This window comes from Cervus canadensis, chromosome 25 (genome assembly GCF_019320065.1).
Source record: "Cervus canadensis isolate Bull #8, Minnesota chromosome 25, ASM1932006v1, whole genome shotgun sequence".
NCBI lineage: Eukaryota > Metazoa > Chordata > Mammalia > Artiodactyla > Cervidae > Cervus > Cervus canadensis.
This window is the reverse complement of record NC_057410.1, coordinates 8,002,674-8,019,294: the sequence shown is the minus strand read 5'-3', so window position 1 is coordinate 8,019,294 and position 16,621 is coordinate 8,002,674. Positions and strand designations below refer to the sequence as shown.

Here is a 16,621-nt window from a genome sequence, read left to right as displayed (position 1 = left end):
CAAGAGAAGAAGTGTGGTAACAAGAGAATTTCATTTAAAATAAAACTGGTGAGGGTTTGACTGAAGCAGCATTTGTTTTAGGAATAATGCTTTTACGAGACTTGGAAAGTAATAATTTGGGACTGCTACTCATGTAGCAGTCAGAATAAAGACCATCCCAAATTTTTGAAAAGGACAGTTTTTTCCACTTCTTCTCATCTTTTGTCTTAAATCCTTAGAATCTTCTGAATGAGATAGTACATGCCTTCCTCAGGAGAACTAGAAGTTTTAGGAAATAAAACATATAGTGGTGTGCTTGCTTTTAAGAGGGAAGCTTTCAATTCACTTCCAGCCTTAATTCTTGGGTAATCTGTGCTTCATCTCCTCTCTCTTCAACCTTTGCAATGTGGTGATAGCTAACTATTTAAAAATGGGAGAGAATTTTTAGTTTTATTACTAAGTGTCAAGACGAGATCATTTGTAGAAAAAATGTTTAATAATATGCAGAAAGCACAGCTCCAAAAGTCTCCATGAAGACCTTTGCCCTACATGTAAATGGATAAATGGATGGAAATGCCAACTTTAAGTAACACAGGTGAAAACAAAAGAAATGAATGATCAGAGGAATTAAAATTTAATGATATATACATACTTAGGAAAAAAATACTCAAAAGATCTTCTCTGAGGAACACAAGATATAAATTTTAGTGATGTCACTAAAAGACTAAACAAGTCCATGATCATTTAAAACACAAAGGGAGAGTCCTTTTGTCTTAATGAGGGCTCCAATCTTTTACAGAATTAACTAGAAAGAAAATGTTGACAAATACAACTCCAATCTATTTGGGAGTTTAAATAGTGTCCATTTATGAGAACAACATTTATATTTTATTAAGAAAACTGATAAAAACAATTTTCTGGGGTTCACAGTACAGCATTAGTAAAATTGAATACCATAATTATTTCAACAACTAATTACTGAGTTCCTACTTTTGCATTTCAGCTGAGCTATTTCAAATCCTAAGCAATGATGCTGTTAAAATGCTGCTTAAAATGCTGCTTAAAATGCTGTTAAAATGCCAGCAAATATGGCAACTCAGCAGTGGCCACAGGACTGGAAAAGGTCAGTTTTCGTTCCAATCCCAAAGAAGGGCAACACCAAAGAATGTTCAAACTACCACACAATTGCACACACTTCACATGCTAGCAAAGTAATGCTTAAAATTCTCCAAGCCAGGCTTCAACAGTATGTGAACCATGAACTTTCAGATATTCAAGCTGGGTTTAGAAAAGGCAGAGGAACTAGGTATCAAACTGCCAACATCCGCTGGATCATAGAAAAAGCAAGAGAATTCCAGAAAAACATCTACTTCTGCTTCATTGACTACGCTAAAGGCTTTGACTGTCTGGATCACAACAAACTTGAAAAATTCTTATAGAAGAGGTGGGAATATCGGACCATCTTACCTGCCTCCTGAGAAACCTGTATGTAGGTCAAGAAGCAACAGTTAAAACAGACATGGAACAATGGACTGGTTCCAAATTGGGAAAGGAGTACATCAAGGCTGTATATTGTCTTCCTGCTTATTTAGCTTATATGTAGAGTACACCATGCAAAATGCTGGGCTGGATGAAGCAAATGCTGGAATCAAGATTGCCAGGAGAAATATCAATAACCTCAGATATGCAGGTGACACCACCTTAATGTCAGAAAGCAAAGAGGAACTAAAGAGCCTCTTTATGAAGGTGAGAGAGGACACTGAAAAAGCTGGCTTAAAACTCAACATTCAAAAAACGAAGATCATGGCATCTGGTCCCATCACTTCATGGCAAATAGATGGGGAAACAACGGAAACAGTAACAGACTTTATTTTCTTGGGCTCCAAAATCAGTGCAGATGGTGACTGCAGCCATGAAATTAAAAGACGCTTGCTCCTTGGAAGAAAAGCTATGACAAACCTAGGCAGGATATTAAAAACAGGGACATTACTTTGCTGACAAAGGCCCACACAGTCAAAGCTATGATTTTTCCAGTAGTCATGTATGGATGTGAGAGTTAGACCATAAGGAAAGCTGAGTGCCGAAGAATTGATGCTTTTGAACTGTGGTGTTGGAGAAGACTTGAGAGTCCCTTGGACTGCAAGGAGATCAGACCAGTCCATCCTAAAGGAAATCAGTCCTGAATAGTCATTAGAAGGACTGATGCTGAAGTTGAAGCTCCAACACTTTGGCCACCTGATGCAAACAGCTGATTCATTAGAAAAGACAGATGCTGGGAAAGATTGAAGGCAGGAGAAGGGGGAGACAGAGGATGAGATGGTTGGATGGCATCACTGACTCAATGGACAAGAGTTGGAGCAAGCTCTGGGAGATGGTGAAAGACAAGGAAGCCTGGCGTGCTGCAATCCATGGGGTCACAAAGAGTTGGACATAACCGAGTGACTGAATAACAACAACTACTGAGTATCAACTATGTGCGAGTTACTGTAAAGATGAACAAGACCCAGTGCCAATCTTCAAGATTACTATATGGCAAGCTTGTAATACATTAACTACAGAGATAATTATGTAATAAAATAGTGAGAATAAATGACCAGGAGGTACAGAGTTTTATGAGTTAGAAGGCAAAGAGGCTTGGATTTACCTTATTGAGATCATCAGTAAAATTTTCATGAAGGAAGTAGCATTTGAGATGAGGCTTGAAAAACAGTAACTTTTGCATATTCTGGGATATGAGAGAAGAATATTCCAGGCCACTGGTACAGTAACAGCAAAGGTACAGAAGTGGGAAAGCAGGAGAGATTTTTAGGAAACTCACTAACTATTTTGCCAAAGTATAAATTGGATGTTTTGGGGAGAGGGCAGTTGGATATACCACAACTGGAAAAGTATAGTTAGGAGTCAGGTTGTGAGGAGCTTTTCAAATTCGTTCCCTCACTTCTTCAACACTGACGGAGCACCTGTGCCTGCCATTGTTTTAAATAGAGGGGTCAAAGGATGGGAGACGAGAGTGCTGGAAGCATGTCAACTGTGTCTCCACAGACGTTCACCACTATAAGCCTAAACATTCTTTTCATAAAATGAAGTCATATTATTTGTCTGCTCCCCAAACTTCATACTGAATTAATCAAGCTTATTAACGGTGGTACCTGAGTCCATGAGATTCCTATCTCACAGGGGTTCAAAAGTAATTTTGAGAAAGAAAGAAACACATTTGCAACCAAATATACTTTTCATCATACACTCTAATTTCCAGAAACTAGGTCAAATTCCTTAGCAGGTTTGGAAGGATTTAACCTGTTCCTCTCTGGCAGTGGTGACCTCCGCAGCCTGTTCCATGAGAGGCTGGTCCCATTTGGTTTGTCCCATTGGGGTGATATCATGATGGTAATCACATCCCAGTAGCTGATCCACCAACCAGCCAAATTTGGACTTTATCAACTGGAAGCAACTGCTAAGGAATTCTAAGGACAAATTCTTGCAGCTGTTTTCAGCCTCAAACATGACTGGAATATCAATCTGTAAGTTGGAGGTGGCACATGCTGAGAATCTGTTGAAACTAAAGGAACCCAGATTTAAAAGTGGCAAACTTAAGCACCCCCCCTCCCCAGCTATTAAAACAAAGAGGCTATGTCTACATTTAAATACTTTAAAAAAGAAATGTGAAATAACAAAACATTAAGAGTAGAAATGAAAGTTATTGACATGCAGGGCAATTATACAGATGACAAATTAAAATGAAATGTTAAATATATTAGGGAAAAGGCTACACTAAAAGATTATCATTCACTCAAAGCGTTATAATAAGAAGGCTTCCCAGGCTGAGTGTTCATTGAATGTAAGGTGCCCAAAAAGCTTTCTCAGTTTGAAGTTCAAATCTGGGGAACTCCCTGTCCTCTGGGCTTTAACCCAGGCCTGACATTACTCACTCAGGAACCGCTGCCAACCTTGTTTTTGCCATCCAAGCAGAAAACAGCACTGCAAGTCTTCACAAAAAGCCTCTGGGCCTTGAACAGCCTTACTGATGCAAGTGAATTTACTTACTCATCTATCTACTACTCACATGTTAGTCTCCTAATAAGATAAAGAGCCTTAGAGTACCTAATCTTTGTCCTTTCACCCCCTCCAATCTGAAATGCACGTTGGGGCAGTCCAATTAGGAAAATGGCCTAGTTTTGATCCTCTAGATAAATATAAGAGGTTTTTCTTTCTTTTTTTTTTTTCGGGGTGGGGAGATTGTTGTAAGACTTACAGGATCTTAATTCCCCAATCAGGGGCTGATCCCACCCCCACCCCACCACCCTGCCGTTAGCGAAACTGCAGAGTCCTAACCACTGGACTGCCAGGGAATTCCCAGGAGTCATTTTTAAAATCAAATTTCGGTTGGGCGACTCTCTCTATAGCTTAGAAAGGAAGACACAGCAGAAATATAATTTATTCAATTCAGTCAATCAGTATATGTGTTTTAGTGCCTAATATATTCTTAGCACTGTGCTTGGTGCTATTAGGAGAAGTGTCGGAGGCTAATAGTCAGAGGTACAGGATCAACACAGATAAATAAGGAAGGTATGAGACACTACATGACGAGCTGTTATCTCTCTCCTTTGTATACACTGTGCTAAGAAGGCACCCCGTCAGACTGCCTCGCTTCCATGGTGACAGTTACTAAGGATGCGCAGATCCACATGCGAACAGGTCACACAGTTCTGTTTTGTTGTTATGGTTTCTAAATATGCAGTTTTTCTTGCTCTTTTTCCTAAGTATGCAGTTTCTTCAGTGAGATGAATGGTTCTTAATATCAGTCTCCAATTTTCTCTATGAATTCTCTGTATTCAAGTCCTTAAAGAGCACCTCAGCCCATCCATGCTGATCCTGCACAATCGGGGGGGGAGGTTGTTTCTGTTGCTTGGGGATCAGGCTTTAACCTTTCATGTGTAGCGTCGAATGACCTCAAGGGTCCCAGGCCTCTAGGTTTACCTGGCCCTTGAATACATAGGTGGTGATTCCCCAAGGATACCCCAAGGTTAAGAAGAAATTCTTGGCCTTCTCTAAATTTCTCCTTCTTAGTGGCTGCTATCTCCTCTTTGCCCCACTTCATCCTAGCCGTCACCACTGCCCCACCCCCTCATTTATTCCTGAAGAACCATTCTGTACAAGTGGTTGTTTACAAAAGACTTACTGAAGGTCTGGGAATTACAAGAGGAATTACTATACTGTAAGCACAGGAAATGGCAACCCACTCCAGTATTCTTTCCTAGAAAATCCCATGGATGGAGGAGCCTCGTGGGCTACAGTCCATGGGGTCGCAAAGAGTCGGACACGACTGAGCGACTTTTCACTTTCACAAGCACAGGACAGAAAATATAAGTATCCAAAAGTTCTATGGTCACTTTCAACACAGGGAATTTATCACTATATTTTCTTCTCAGGTCCTGCCTGCTGCCATTTTGCTCAGATTTCCTTCTCCTTCATCTCTTTTCTGAGTTCCACAGGTCCAAATCACTGTAATTTTATTACTCCAAACAAAGCATTAAAAATTTTCACTGTCAAATCGTCCCCATAGAGACTAGTTCACAATCCCAAGGGCTGGTCTTTTTTTTTTGTCCCCTCTCCTCAAACAGAATCTCCATTTACCCCAGAGGTGAATTTTGCTGTTCCCCTAGAATGTAATATCAAAGTGAAACTCACTCAGTTGTGTCTCTCTGTGAACCCATGGACTTAGCCCACCAGACTCCTCTGTCCATGATATTCTCCAGGCAAGAATACTGGAGTGGGTTGCCATTCCCTTCTCTAGGGGATCTTCCTGACCCAGGGATTGAACTCAGGTCTCCTGCTTTGCAGGCAGATTCTTTACCATCTGAGCCATAAGGGGAACCATAATGTAAAATAGCAGCTAAATATAATTATTTTTTTAAAAGGTACTTGTTTTCTTTCCCTTTCACATGCTTTTGGGCTTTGTTTAATCTGCATTCATGGTAACTTTTTTTCTTGAGACTGACGTAAGTCAAAGTTTCAGAAACATTATGCCTTGTCCATAGGTCATTTATATGTTTAGAGAGAATTTTATTTCCTTTTTTTTTCTTTTTAAACTTCATTTCCTAAAAAAGTGATTCCTCCAAGATTGAGAAAAACTGTTGAATGATCTTGTGATTTTATGACTGCCCTGTGTAAGTGACAGGGAGCAGAATAAAAACTGGTTCCCTATAGAAAACTCCCTACTATATCTGGCATTATCCACAGGCCAAGAGTATTTTATATGCATGCAGCACAATTTTCATAAAAGAAACCTTTACATTCAGTCACAGGAATAGACAATTGGGCAGTGAACACAGCCCTGCTCTAAGGAAAAGAATCTCAGCTCTGACTACGGAAACATTTCCAAAAATGTTGAGGACTGATTTCTTGGAGGCATACTCAAATTACATTTGAATGTCACCCCCAAAAGAAAGTAACATATGACAGTAAAGAGGAGAAAACTTGATGAATATTTCCCCTTGGAAAGATCTCAATCTACATATTTATTTCTTACCTCTTAAGAGCCTGTTTTGTACTATGCAGGACACTGGACTAGGTATCATGGAAGATGTGAGGAAATAAAATTGAAATCCCACAGAAGCTTAGACTTCAGAGGGTAAAGAAAGTTCCACTATACAGAAGTAATAATTGTTGAATGAAAAACAAAGTAGAATTTATTCATAGAGTTCTGGAATTTTAGAACTTCAAGTATTTTTTAAAATTAATTTTTATTGAAATATGGGGTTTCCCTTGTGGCTTAGCTGGTAAAGAACTCACCTGCAATGCGGGAGACCCGGGTTCAATCCCTGGGTTGAGAAGATCCCCTGGAGAAGGGAAAGGCTATCCACTCCAGGATTCTGGTCTGGAGAATTTCAAGGACTGTACAGTCCATGGAGTTGCAAAGAGTCGGACACGACTGAGCGACTTTCACTTTACTGGAGTATAGTTGTACCTATATAGGTACACAGAGAGTCAAATAAGGATACACATATAGAGAGTATTGGTTGAACTACTCTTTGCTCTGCCAAAAAGCCAGAAAGTTACCTTTTTTTGCTTTTACCATACAGATATCAGCACACAAAAGTTGGAGCAAAGAAAATAGGAAAAGAAACGCTACTTGGGATGTCATAATACAGGAGCTACTTATTATTCTTAACAAATAATACACCAAGTTTCTACTTTTAAGGTGTTTATAGTCTAGTGGAGGAATAAAGTCAAAGTCGCTCAGTCATGTCTGACTCTTTGCGACCCCACGGATAGTCCATGGAATTCTCCAGGCCAGAATACTGGAGTGGGTAGCCTATCCCTTCTCCAGTAGATCTTCCCGACCCAGGAATCAAACAGGGGGCTCCTGCATTGCAGGCTGAGCTACCAGGGAAGCCCGGAAGAAGTAACTGGGCTATGATGATATAGAGAACTACATAGGTCACACAGCTAGAGCTAGGACCTAGGGAAGCTCACAAAGGGCATTCCATTAAGGGTGGAGGTAGAGAAGAGGGTGTCAGAGATTTCTCAAGGAAAGGAGTAAGGAACTGGCCAAAGACAAGAAGGAGTCTAAAGCTACAATACAGTAGTGGTGGTTGCTCTGCACTGGCTCTCAGCATTTATGCCAAACCTCTAGTATTTCTTTTCAATATTTGTTTGGCTGGGTCGGGACTTAGTTGTGTGATGCAGGGTCTTTTGTTGAGGTGCACAGACTCTCTAGTTGTGACAGGTGAGCTACAGAGCACGTGGGCTCAGTAGCTGCTCTGTGGCATGTGGGATCTGAGTTCCCCAACCAGGGATCAAACCCGAGTCCCCTTCATTACGAGGCAGATTCCTAACCACTGGACCACCAGGGAAGTCCTCTAGTGTTTCTGAGACTGCAGGTGTCACTGTTGTTGTTATTCAGTCACCAGGTCGTGTCCAACTGTTTGCAACCCCATGGACTGCAGCACGCCAGGCTCCCCTGTCCCTCACCATCTCCCGGAGTTTGCCCGAGTTTATGTACATTGAATCGGTGATGCCATCTAACCATCTTATCTTCTGTCACCCTCTTTTGCTTTCAATCTTTCCCAGCATCAGGATCTTTTCCAATGAGTTGGCTCTTCATATCAGGTGGCCAAAGTATTCCAGCTTCAGCTTCAGCAGCAGTCCTTCTATTGAGTATTCAGGGTTGATTTCCTTTAGGATTGACTGGTTTGATCTCCTTGCTGTCCAAGGGACTTTCAAGAGTTTTCTCCAGCCCCATAGTTCGAAAGCATCAATTCTTCAGCACTCTGCAAGTGTTAAAGAAGGATAAAAACCACACGTCCCACATCTCCGTGCAGTTAGGGGTCTGCTTCTGCCAATTAGAAGCACTCGGAAGATGGATCAGAGGCTGGAGCCACCTGCTTTGTTTCTGCGAGTAAACCCAGCTGTGAACACGTTGGGCTTTACAGACTAGTCTAGGTACTAACTTCGTGCGTGCTGAGAGGTGGTCCCAGGAGCAGCAGTGGCTTCCTGACTACAGTGACAGCGCCGAGTCTTTGAACTCAACAGCACCAGTGGTGTCCCTGGACGCCCCAGCTCTCTGTCTACAGCAGAGATCGCCTCTTGCCTGGTAAACCAGCCCAGCAGTCTTGTCCTGGGAAGCACTCCTGGAGGCCCCACTTTTATCTCTTCAGCCTTTCCAGTAACCCTGTAAGCTCCTGATTCTCTGGATTAAATCTCCTGTTGCTGAACACGATGTGAGTGGGTCCTATTTCATGCACCAAATACACCAAAGAAATAAAAAAATACACAGTGCACCATGAGTAATATCATTTGCAAGGGTCATCAAATAAGGGGCCAAGATAGTGAATGTGTATTTTAGGCATTGAGGGACCCTGTGATCTGGATCTACTTTTCTTTCTCCACCACTCCTAAGTGTTAAATACATTCACATTATTGTGCAACGATCTCCAGAATATTTTCATTTTGCAAAACTGAAACTCTATACTCCTTAAACAGCAAGTCCCCATTCCCCTCTCCCAGCCACCGGCAACTACAGCGATTCTACTTTCTGTCTCTGTAAATTTGACTATTCTAGATACCTCACATAAATGGAATCGAATATTTGTCTTTTCTCAACTGGTTTATTTCACTTAGCATAATGTCCTCATAATCCATGTTGTAGCATGTGACAGGATTCCCTCCCTCCTGTCCTTTTTAAGGCTGAAAAATATTCTACTGTATGCATATACCATATTTTCTTCATCACTCATCTATTTATAGACACATGGGTTGCTTCCACCTTTTGGCTGTTGTGAATAATGCTGTTATGAACATAGGTGTGTAAGTGCCTCTTTGACAGCCTTTCAGTTCTTTTGGATGTATACCAGAAAGGGGATTACTGGATCCCATGGTAATTCTATTTTAATTTTCTGAGGAAGCAGCACACTGTTTTCCGTAGGGGCTGTACCATTTTATGTTCCTACCAAGAGGGCACAAGGGTTCCAATTTCTCCACATCCTCGCCAACGTCTGTTATTTTGTGTTTGTTTGCTTTCAATGGTAGCCATTTTGATTTGCATTTCTCTAAACATTAGTGATGTGTATCTTCTTGCCCATTTTTAAAGTGGCTTCTATTTGATGTTGTTGAGTTGTAAGAGTTCCTTATAGATCCTGAATATTATCCCCTTACTTGATACATGATTTCCTTAGGCTGCCTTTTCACTCTGCTGCTTCTGCCAGGCCAGTTTTAGTCCATGCTCATGAATGGAAGTCTAGTCTGTAGCAACTTGCTGGCAGTCTGGCCAGATCTAGAGCCATCTTCCATCCTAAAGACACCAGTGGGAATGAGCTAGAGCATCTCTATCTTGGACACCCCAGGTCTTAGATACTCTGATTCCCTGTGACCTGTAAAAGTATACCCATGCTTTGAACCTGAACCAGCCAGCCTGAGGTTTCTGTGGCTGTCAAATCAGAAACAGCCTCAAGACTGGGTAAGTGGGACTCATGGAGGTAGACTCACTAGATTTAGGTTTTGCCAATGTCAAGTGCCTGCCACTAGACAGCTGAAATCAAACACAATCTTCACATCTGCTTTGTAATTTAGCACTGCTCCTTTCACTTCAAACAGTAGTGCAGTTCATCTTCTCTGATTCTCTGTTTATCCTCAAAGGATAAAATATCCCAACCTTAGAGACCTTAATGACTTCCAGGCAAATATACAGAAAATTAGGCTTCCCTCATGGTTCAGACTGAGAAGGCTATGGCACCCCACTCCAGTACTCTTGCCTGGAAAATCCCATGGACGGAGGAGCCTGGTAGGCTGCAGTCCATGGGGTCGCAAAGAGTAGGACATGACTGAGCGACTTCACTTTCACTTTTATGCATTAGAGAAGGAAATGGCAACCCACTCCAGTGTTCTTGCCTGGAGAATCCCAGGGACGGGGGAGCCTGGTGGGCTGCCGTCTATGGGGTCGCAGAGTTGGACACAACTGAAGTGACTTAGCAGCAGCAGCAGCAGCATGGCTCAGATGGTAAAGAATCTGCCTATGATGCGGGAGACCTGGGATTGATTCCTGGGTTGGGAAGATCCACTGGAGGAGGGCATGACAACCCACTCCAGTATTCCTGACTGGAGAATCCCCGGGGACAGAGGAGCATGACGGGCTACAGTCCATGTGGTCGCAGAGAGTCGGACATGACCGAACAACTAAGCACAGCACATACAGAAAATTAATGCAGGACTTAACGCAAAACCCAGTTCATGCAACACTTGCTCCAAAGAAACTCTTGCTGATTCTGCAGTGGTGGCTATGAACTCAATGGCATGCTGCCTTTGCTAAAATATCCTATTTGAAGAGATATGGTTACGATCTATAAAAGATCTATTTCCTTTTCTAACTACTGCCTTTTGAAAGACTTTAGGAAGCCTTACATGCCTTATTTTTCTGGCCCCCACAAGAAAAGGAAAACAGGATGGTTAAGGACAGAGCTGCACAAGGTCAAAAAGAAGAAACACTGGAAGAGAAGGATCCTGATTCCTCTTCCCTGACTTTTACGCTAAACCACTGCTATTCAAGTGTTTATCACTGCATTACTTCTAATCATGAACATCAAGGATAGTGACATTTATAAATTATTTCAGCTATAAGTAACAGAAAACCCAAACATAAGCACATTTGAAAAAATACAGTTTTTTTCCTCATCATAACAAGAAATCCAGAGATAGGTAGTTGCTTTTTAAAAAAATTTATTTTGGCTGCATCGGGTCTTAGTTGCAGTATGCAGGATCTTCAATCAGGGATTGAACCGACATTCCTTGCATTAGGGAAGTCCCCTGGTTTAAATGTTCAATGATCTTAAGGCCAGAAGCCCTTCATTTTCTTGACTTTTTGCTCACGGATGAAAGATGGCTACCACAGCCCCAGACATCCTATTCCTTACCAAGCAGAGAGAACAGGGAAGAGATGATACCATTTTTGGTTGTGCAATTGTATTTGGAAGGCAAAAGGTTTCCTGGAACTTCCCTTCAACTTCAGAAATTTACACCACTCCTAGCAAGGTTAGGAAAACAAAATACATGGGAATATTTGGTTTTCCCATCCCATAGGCAGGCAAATGAGAGAGAAGTTGGGGATGAATGCTGGTCTAAGTTACAGGGTTTGCCACAGTAAAAACCAGGAAACACCAAAATATTCAAGAATGTAAGTCTGAGTATAATGTATTACATGAGTCCTGCGGAGCTGTTACAAACTGTGGTATAAAAAAATACTCTGTGGCATGCAAAATTATTCATAAAATGTTATCAACTAAAAGTTAACATACAACACAATAGATGAGAAAACATCAAAGTTGTTGGGGTGACCTAAGTTTGGATAGGTTTTTAAAAGTAACATAAATATATGAAAAAAAAAAACAAACCTGGAACTGATCCTCTGAAATGTTGACTGAGGTTGGGTTTTGCAGGAAACCGACTCTGAGGCAGAGATCTGCGTGCAGGTGGTTTAGCACAGAATACTCTGAGAGGTGGCACCTGCAGGGGAGGCAGGGCTGGGCAGAGGGAGAGGGTGAACCACAGGGCAGCTGCCACAGCGTTGCTTCCGAGGTGAGTTCTGAAGCTGGATGTCTCAGACTGTCCCTTGCTCCTTTTTTAAAAATTTATTTTGGCTGCACTGGGTCTTAACTGCAGAATGCAGGATCTCCCACCAGGGATCAAGACCACATTGAACCCTTTTTTTTTTTTTTTAAATAAGCAACTATTTATCTTTGAGGGACTGTGCCTTGTACCTTTACAAGTGACCAGTCATGGGATGTGGGCTGTCCCCAGGGAGGGGATGTAACCTAGTGTGAGGCAGTTGCCTTCACAGAAGGTAATCCTGGAGAACAACTCAACTGTGAGTCATCGGCAGCCAAGATTCCTGGCAGCTGTATCCTGAGCTCCAGGCAGGATACCAGTGTTCACCGGAAATGTCAACAGTGACTACCTCTGGGTTTGTGGATTAACGTTGGTTTTCTCTCTTTTAGAAATATTTTCGTAATGAGTATAACATTGTTCTAAGGATTAAATGAGTTAATACACAGAAGGCACTTAGTACAGTTCCTGGAATTTATTAAGTACTCAATAAATTTAGCTGTAATTATTTTGTGTGTGTGAATAGCTAAGAAAAGAAGAGAAGCTAAAGGCAAAGGAGAAAATGAAAGATATTCCCATTTGAATGCATAGTTCCAGAAAACAGCAAGGACAGGTAAGAAAGCCTTCCTCAGTGATCAACCCAAAGAAATAGAGGAAAACAATCGAATGGAAAAGACTAGAGATCTCTTCAAGAAAATTAGAGATACCAAGGGAACATTTCAGGCAAAGATGAGCACAATAAAGGACAGAAACTGTATGGATCTAACAGAAGCAGAAGATATTAAGAAGAGGTGAATAGAATACACAGAAGAACTGTACAAAAAAGATCTTCATGACCCAGATAACCATGATGGTGTGATCACTTACCTAGAGCCAGACATCCTGGAATCTGAAATCAAGTGGGCCTTAGGAAGCATCACTACAAACAAAGCTAGTGGAGGTGATGGAATTCCAGTTGAGCTATTTGAGGTCCTGAAAGATGATGCTGTGAAAGTGCTGCACTCAATATGCCAGCAAATTTGGAAAACTCAGCAGTGGCCACAGGACTGGAAAAGGTCAATTTTCATTCCAGTCCCAAAGAAGGGCAATGCTAAAGAATGTTCAAACTACCGCTCATTTCACATGCTAGCAAGGTAATGCTCAAAATCCTTCAAGCTAGGCTTCAGTAGTGTGTGAACCGAGAACTTCCAGATGTACAAGCTGGATTGAGAAAAGGCAGAGGAACCAGAGATCAAATTGCCAACATTTGTTGGATCATAGAGGAAGGAAGGGAATTCCAGAATAACATCTACTTCTGCTTTACTGACTATGCTAAAGCCTTTGACTATGTGGATCACAACAAACTGTGAAAAATTCTTCAAGAGCTGGAAATACCAGACCACCTGACCTGTCTCCTGAGAAACCTATATGCGGGTCAAGAAGCAACAGTCCATGGGATTGCAAAGAGTTGAACACAATTTAGTGACTGAACAACAACACAACAAAAGTCACTAAGTTTCGGGGTCATTTAATACGCAGCAGTAGATGGCAAGCATATCATCAACAGCAAACATTTATTGCTACTGTCCAAAGCATCTTGCTAATAGACTAAACCAGATGATCCTTTAAGGTAACCTGTATTTTTACAGCATCAATGTTTTAATAGCCTATCATGTCACTGACTCAGTATCTTTCTCCTACAAAATTCCTTTAAGACAAGGAGAATCAGCCAATCAAATATAAACAGACATTAATAAACATCCATTAAGTTTGTAGAAATAAAGAACCTCAGCTGAAGCTGGAGTCAGAACATGTCTGTAGGGAGAGCTCTCATGGTTGTGCATCATCAGTTACTCCAAACTGTAAGGGACATACCCCTACCTCTTTCCCACAGGAAGGTATTGCCTACTTTACTATTTAGCAGGAAGAAGAAAACCATCTTTCTGGTCAACCACTGCCCAGTCAATCAAAGACTGTAGCACCACAAACAGTGAAAAGCCTCCATAGGCCATACTTTGAACTCTTTGCTTCCTCCCGTGAACTATTTAGTTATGACAGCCCCCTCAGTTCAGTTCAGTTCAATTCAGTCCCTCAGTTGTGTCCAACTCTTTGCGACCCCATGGGCTATAGCCTGCCAGGCTTCTCTGTCCATGGAATTCTCCAGGCAAGAATACTGGAGTGGGTAGCCATTCACTTCTCCACAGGATCTTCCTGTCCCAAGGATCGAACCCAGGCCACCTGCATTGCAGGTAAATTCTTTAGTATCTAAGCCACCAAGGAAGCCCTTCCATGTCCTCTGGACTTGCCTGTGGTCCACCATAGTTTCCATTACCTGAATTGCAATTCCTCTGGCTATTTCTGTGTAAACTCTTTTGCAGGTAAAATAATTGGCTACTATTAAATTTGATAAGTTCAAGGTATTATTCTAGGTGCTCTGCTGATTAAAAGGTCGGGTGTTGTGAACGATAAAAGCAACAATAGTAACAATAAGTGTTAACTAGTATTTATTAAGCATCTATTTTGTCTTAGTGTTTTAGACACTGTGCAAACACTCTCATTTAACCTTAATATATAGAAGAAGGAAATGGCAACCCACTCCAGTATTCTTGCCTGAAGAATTCCATTGACAGAGGAGCCTGGGGGTCACAAAGAGTTGGACACAACTGAGTGACTAACACACAACCTTAATATATATTGCCAAATGTTTTCCAGGAAGGTCATACCAAGTTACACTCCCATCTGTAAGGTATAAGAACAGAGTCCCTGCATGTCTACCAGCACATAAAAAAAGATTTTTGCAAAATCTGGTAGGTGAAAAATATAATAATCTGCATTTCTCTGATGACTAGATCTTGATATGTTAAGCACATCAGACCTCTGCCTGACATACAGTTACAAAGATCTTTCGCCAAGGATGGCACTGTGTTTTCTTGAAATTTTTACAAACAATTCAATCCCTTCCTGGAATTGTAATTTCTTCCAATTCTTTCATAATTACGTTCTTCTATTTCTAGATCAATTAAATTTTCACTTGTATTTCTTTCTAGTTTGTTTACAATTTTGTTTTTTACATACGCAATTATTTTTTGTTGCAGGATACAGAGGGAAAGTTTTTTTTTCTTCCGCATAATCATGTCTCCTTCACTATTAATTGAGTTTTCCTTTCCCCACTCATCTATGATGCTACCCTTACTATCTAAGGAATTCTTACATATCTTGAGTATGTTTATGAGCTTTAAAATTGTCTTTCACTGTCTGTCAGTTTTGGTGCTAGTACTACATTTTTTTTGTTTTTTTGATTACTTACTTTTCTACTCATTCATTTAGAACCATCACATTGTCTTCCAGGAAGCCTTGATTCCTCCAAAAAGACACCACGGCTGCCTCCCTTTTTACCTTTATAACATATAAAATTCTGCCTTGTATCACAGTTAACAGAGTTGATCTTACTCAATTATATTCTTGAGAACAAGCAACAGATACAGTATATATTCATTAAAATCAAATTATGGGATGTTATATTAAAAGGTAACAATGGCAGAACAGATCTCATTTGACCAACAAAATGAAAACCGGCAAGTCCCTCACTTGACGAAGGAACATCATTGTGCCATCCATGATGAAAAGATTGTAAAGTCTAGGTTACCCTAGACTCTGCTCTAGGGAAATCACCACTTCGTAGGGGAAAGAGACATGTAAATTTATGTGACTAAACACAATATAACTAAATAGTATAAAATAAATTTAAAAAAGCATGTACAAGGAAAGAGAAAAGTAATAGCTAAGTGAGCAGTGGGCAGTGTCTCAAGCAGGGGACATACACATGAGCTGGGTTATGGAATTTATTAAATGTCAGAAAAATCTGTAATTAACCTGAATGGCAAAGTGGATCGATTCAGATTCTTTAACAGAAGTTACATTACGGTAGCCTTCATTCTGAGAACTTTTTAAGGAAGCCTGATGTAGCACGGCCAAGCCCAGGAGCAGCTCAGCGCGGAAGCCCTTTCGTTAGCACGAACTTGAGATGACTAGAACCCCCACAGAGGCGAGAATTAACTCCTGTGATTGGGTGAAAATCAGACACAGAAGGAAAAGAAATAAACTTTTACCCACGTGAGGCTTCTATAAACCACTTACTGGGGTTGGTTTGAAAGCAATGACTACAGAGTCCTTGTTGTGAGACAGCACGCTTCTAGGCCGCAGCCTCAATTCCTTGCCCTGCGCCTCAGGCTCGGCGGAGCCCAGGCCAGAGGTTAGCCCTAGAACTACTGACGTCAAGTAACCGTGACGTCATCAGCACTGACGCAGTCTCACGGGGCGGGGCCTCTCAGCTCACCTCTGAACGTCAGCTCCACGGAGCAGCGAGTTGGCCTCTTAGCGCTCTGCCCTGGGGGTCCGAATAGTCAGAGCTGCGGGAACGGAAGCGCCGAAGCGGCTCAGGAGCTGAGCGGCGGTCACCCGTCTCTCGCCTGAACTCTTATCCTCGTCCTCTCTGACGCCCAGGCTCAGTCCGGGCAGCAGCGCGCTCACGGGCCCGCCGCTTGCGGCGGTTACGCGCACGCACGCT

General features: G+C 41.6%; 1 protein-coding gene across 2 annotated transcripts in view; it reads right to left on the bottom strand.

Annotated features, from left to right (window-relative positions):
- The window catches only part of XPOT (exportin for tRNA), a 153,444-nt gene extending 136,942 nt beyond the window's left edge, over positions 1-16,502 (bottom strand). For both annotated transcript variants that reach the window (XM_043447489.1, XM_043447488.1), the window contains exon 1: positions 16,391-16,502. The gene's annotated coding sequence lies outside the window, so the exon portion shown is untranslated. The remainder of the gene's footprint in view (positions 1-16,390) is intronic.
- Positions 16,503-16,621: the final 119 nt, after the last annotated feature.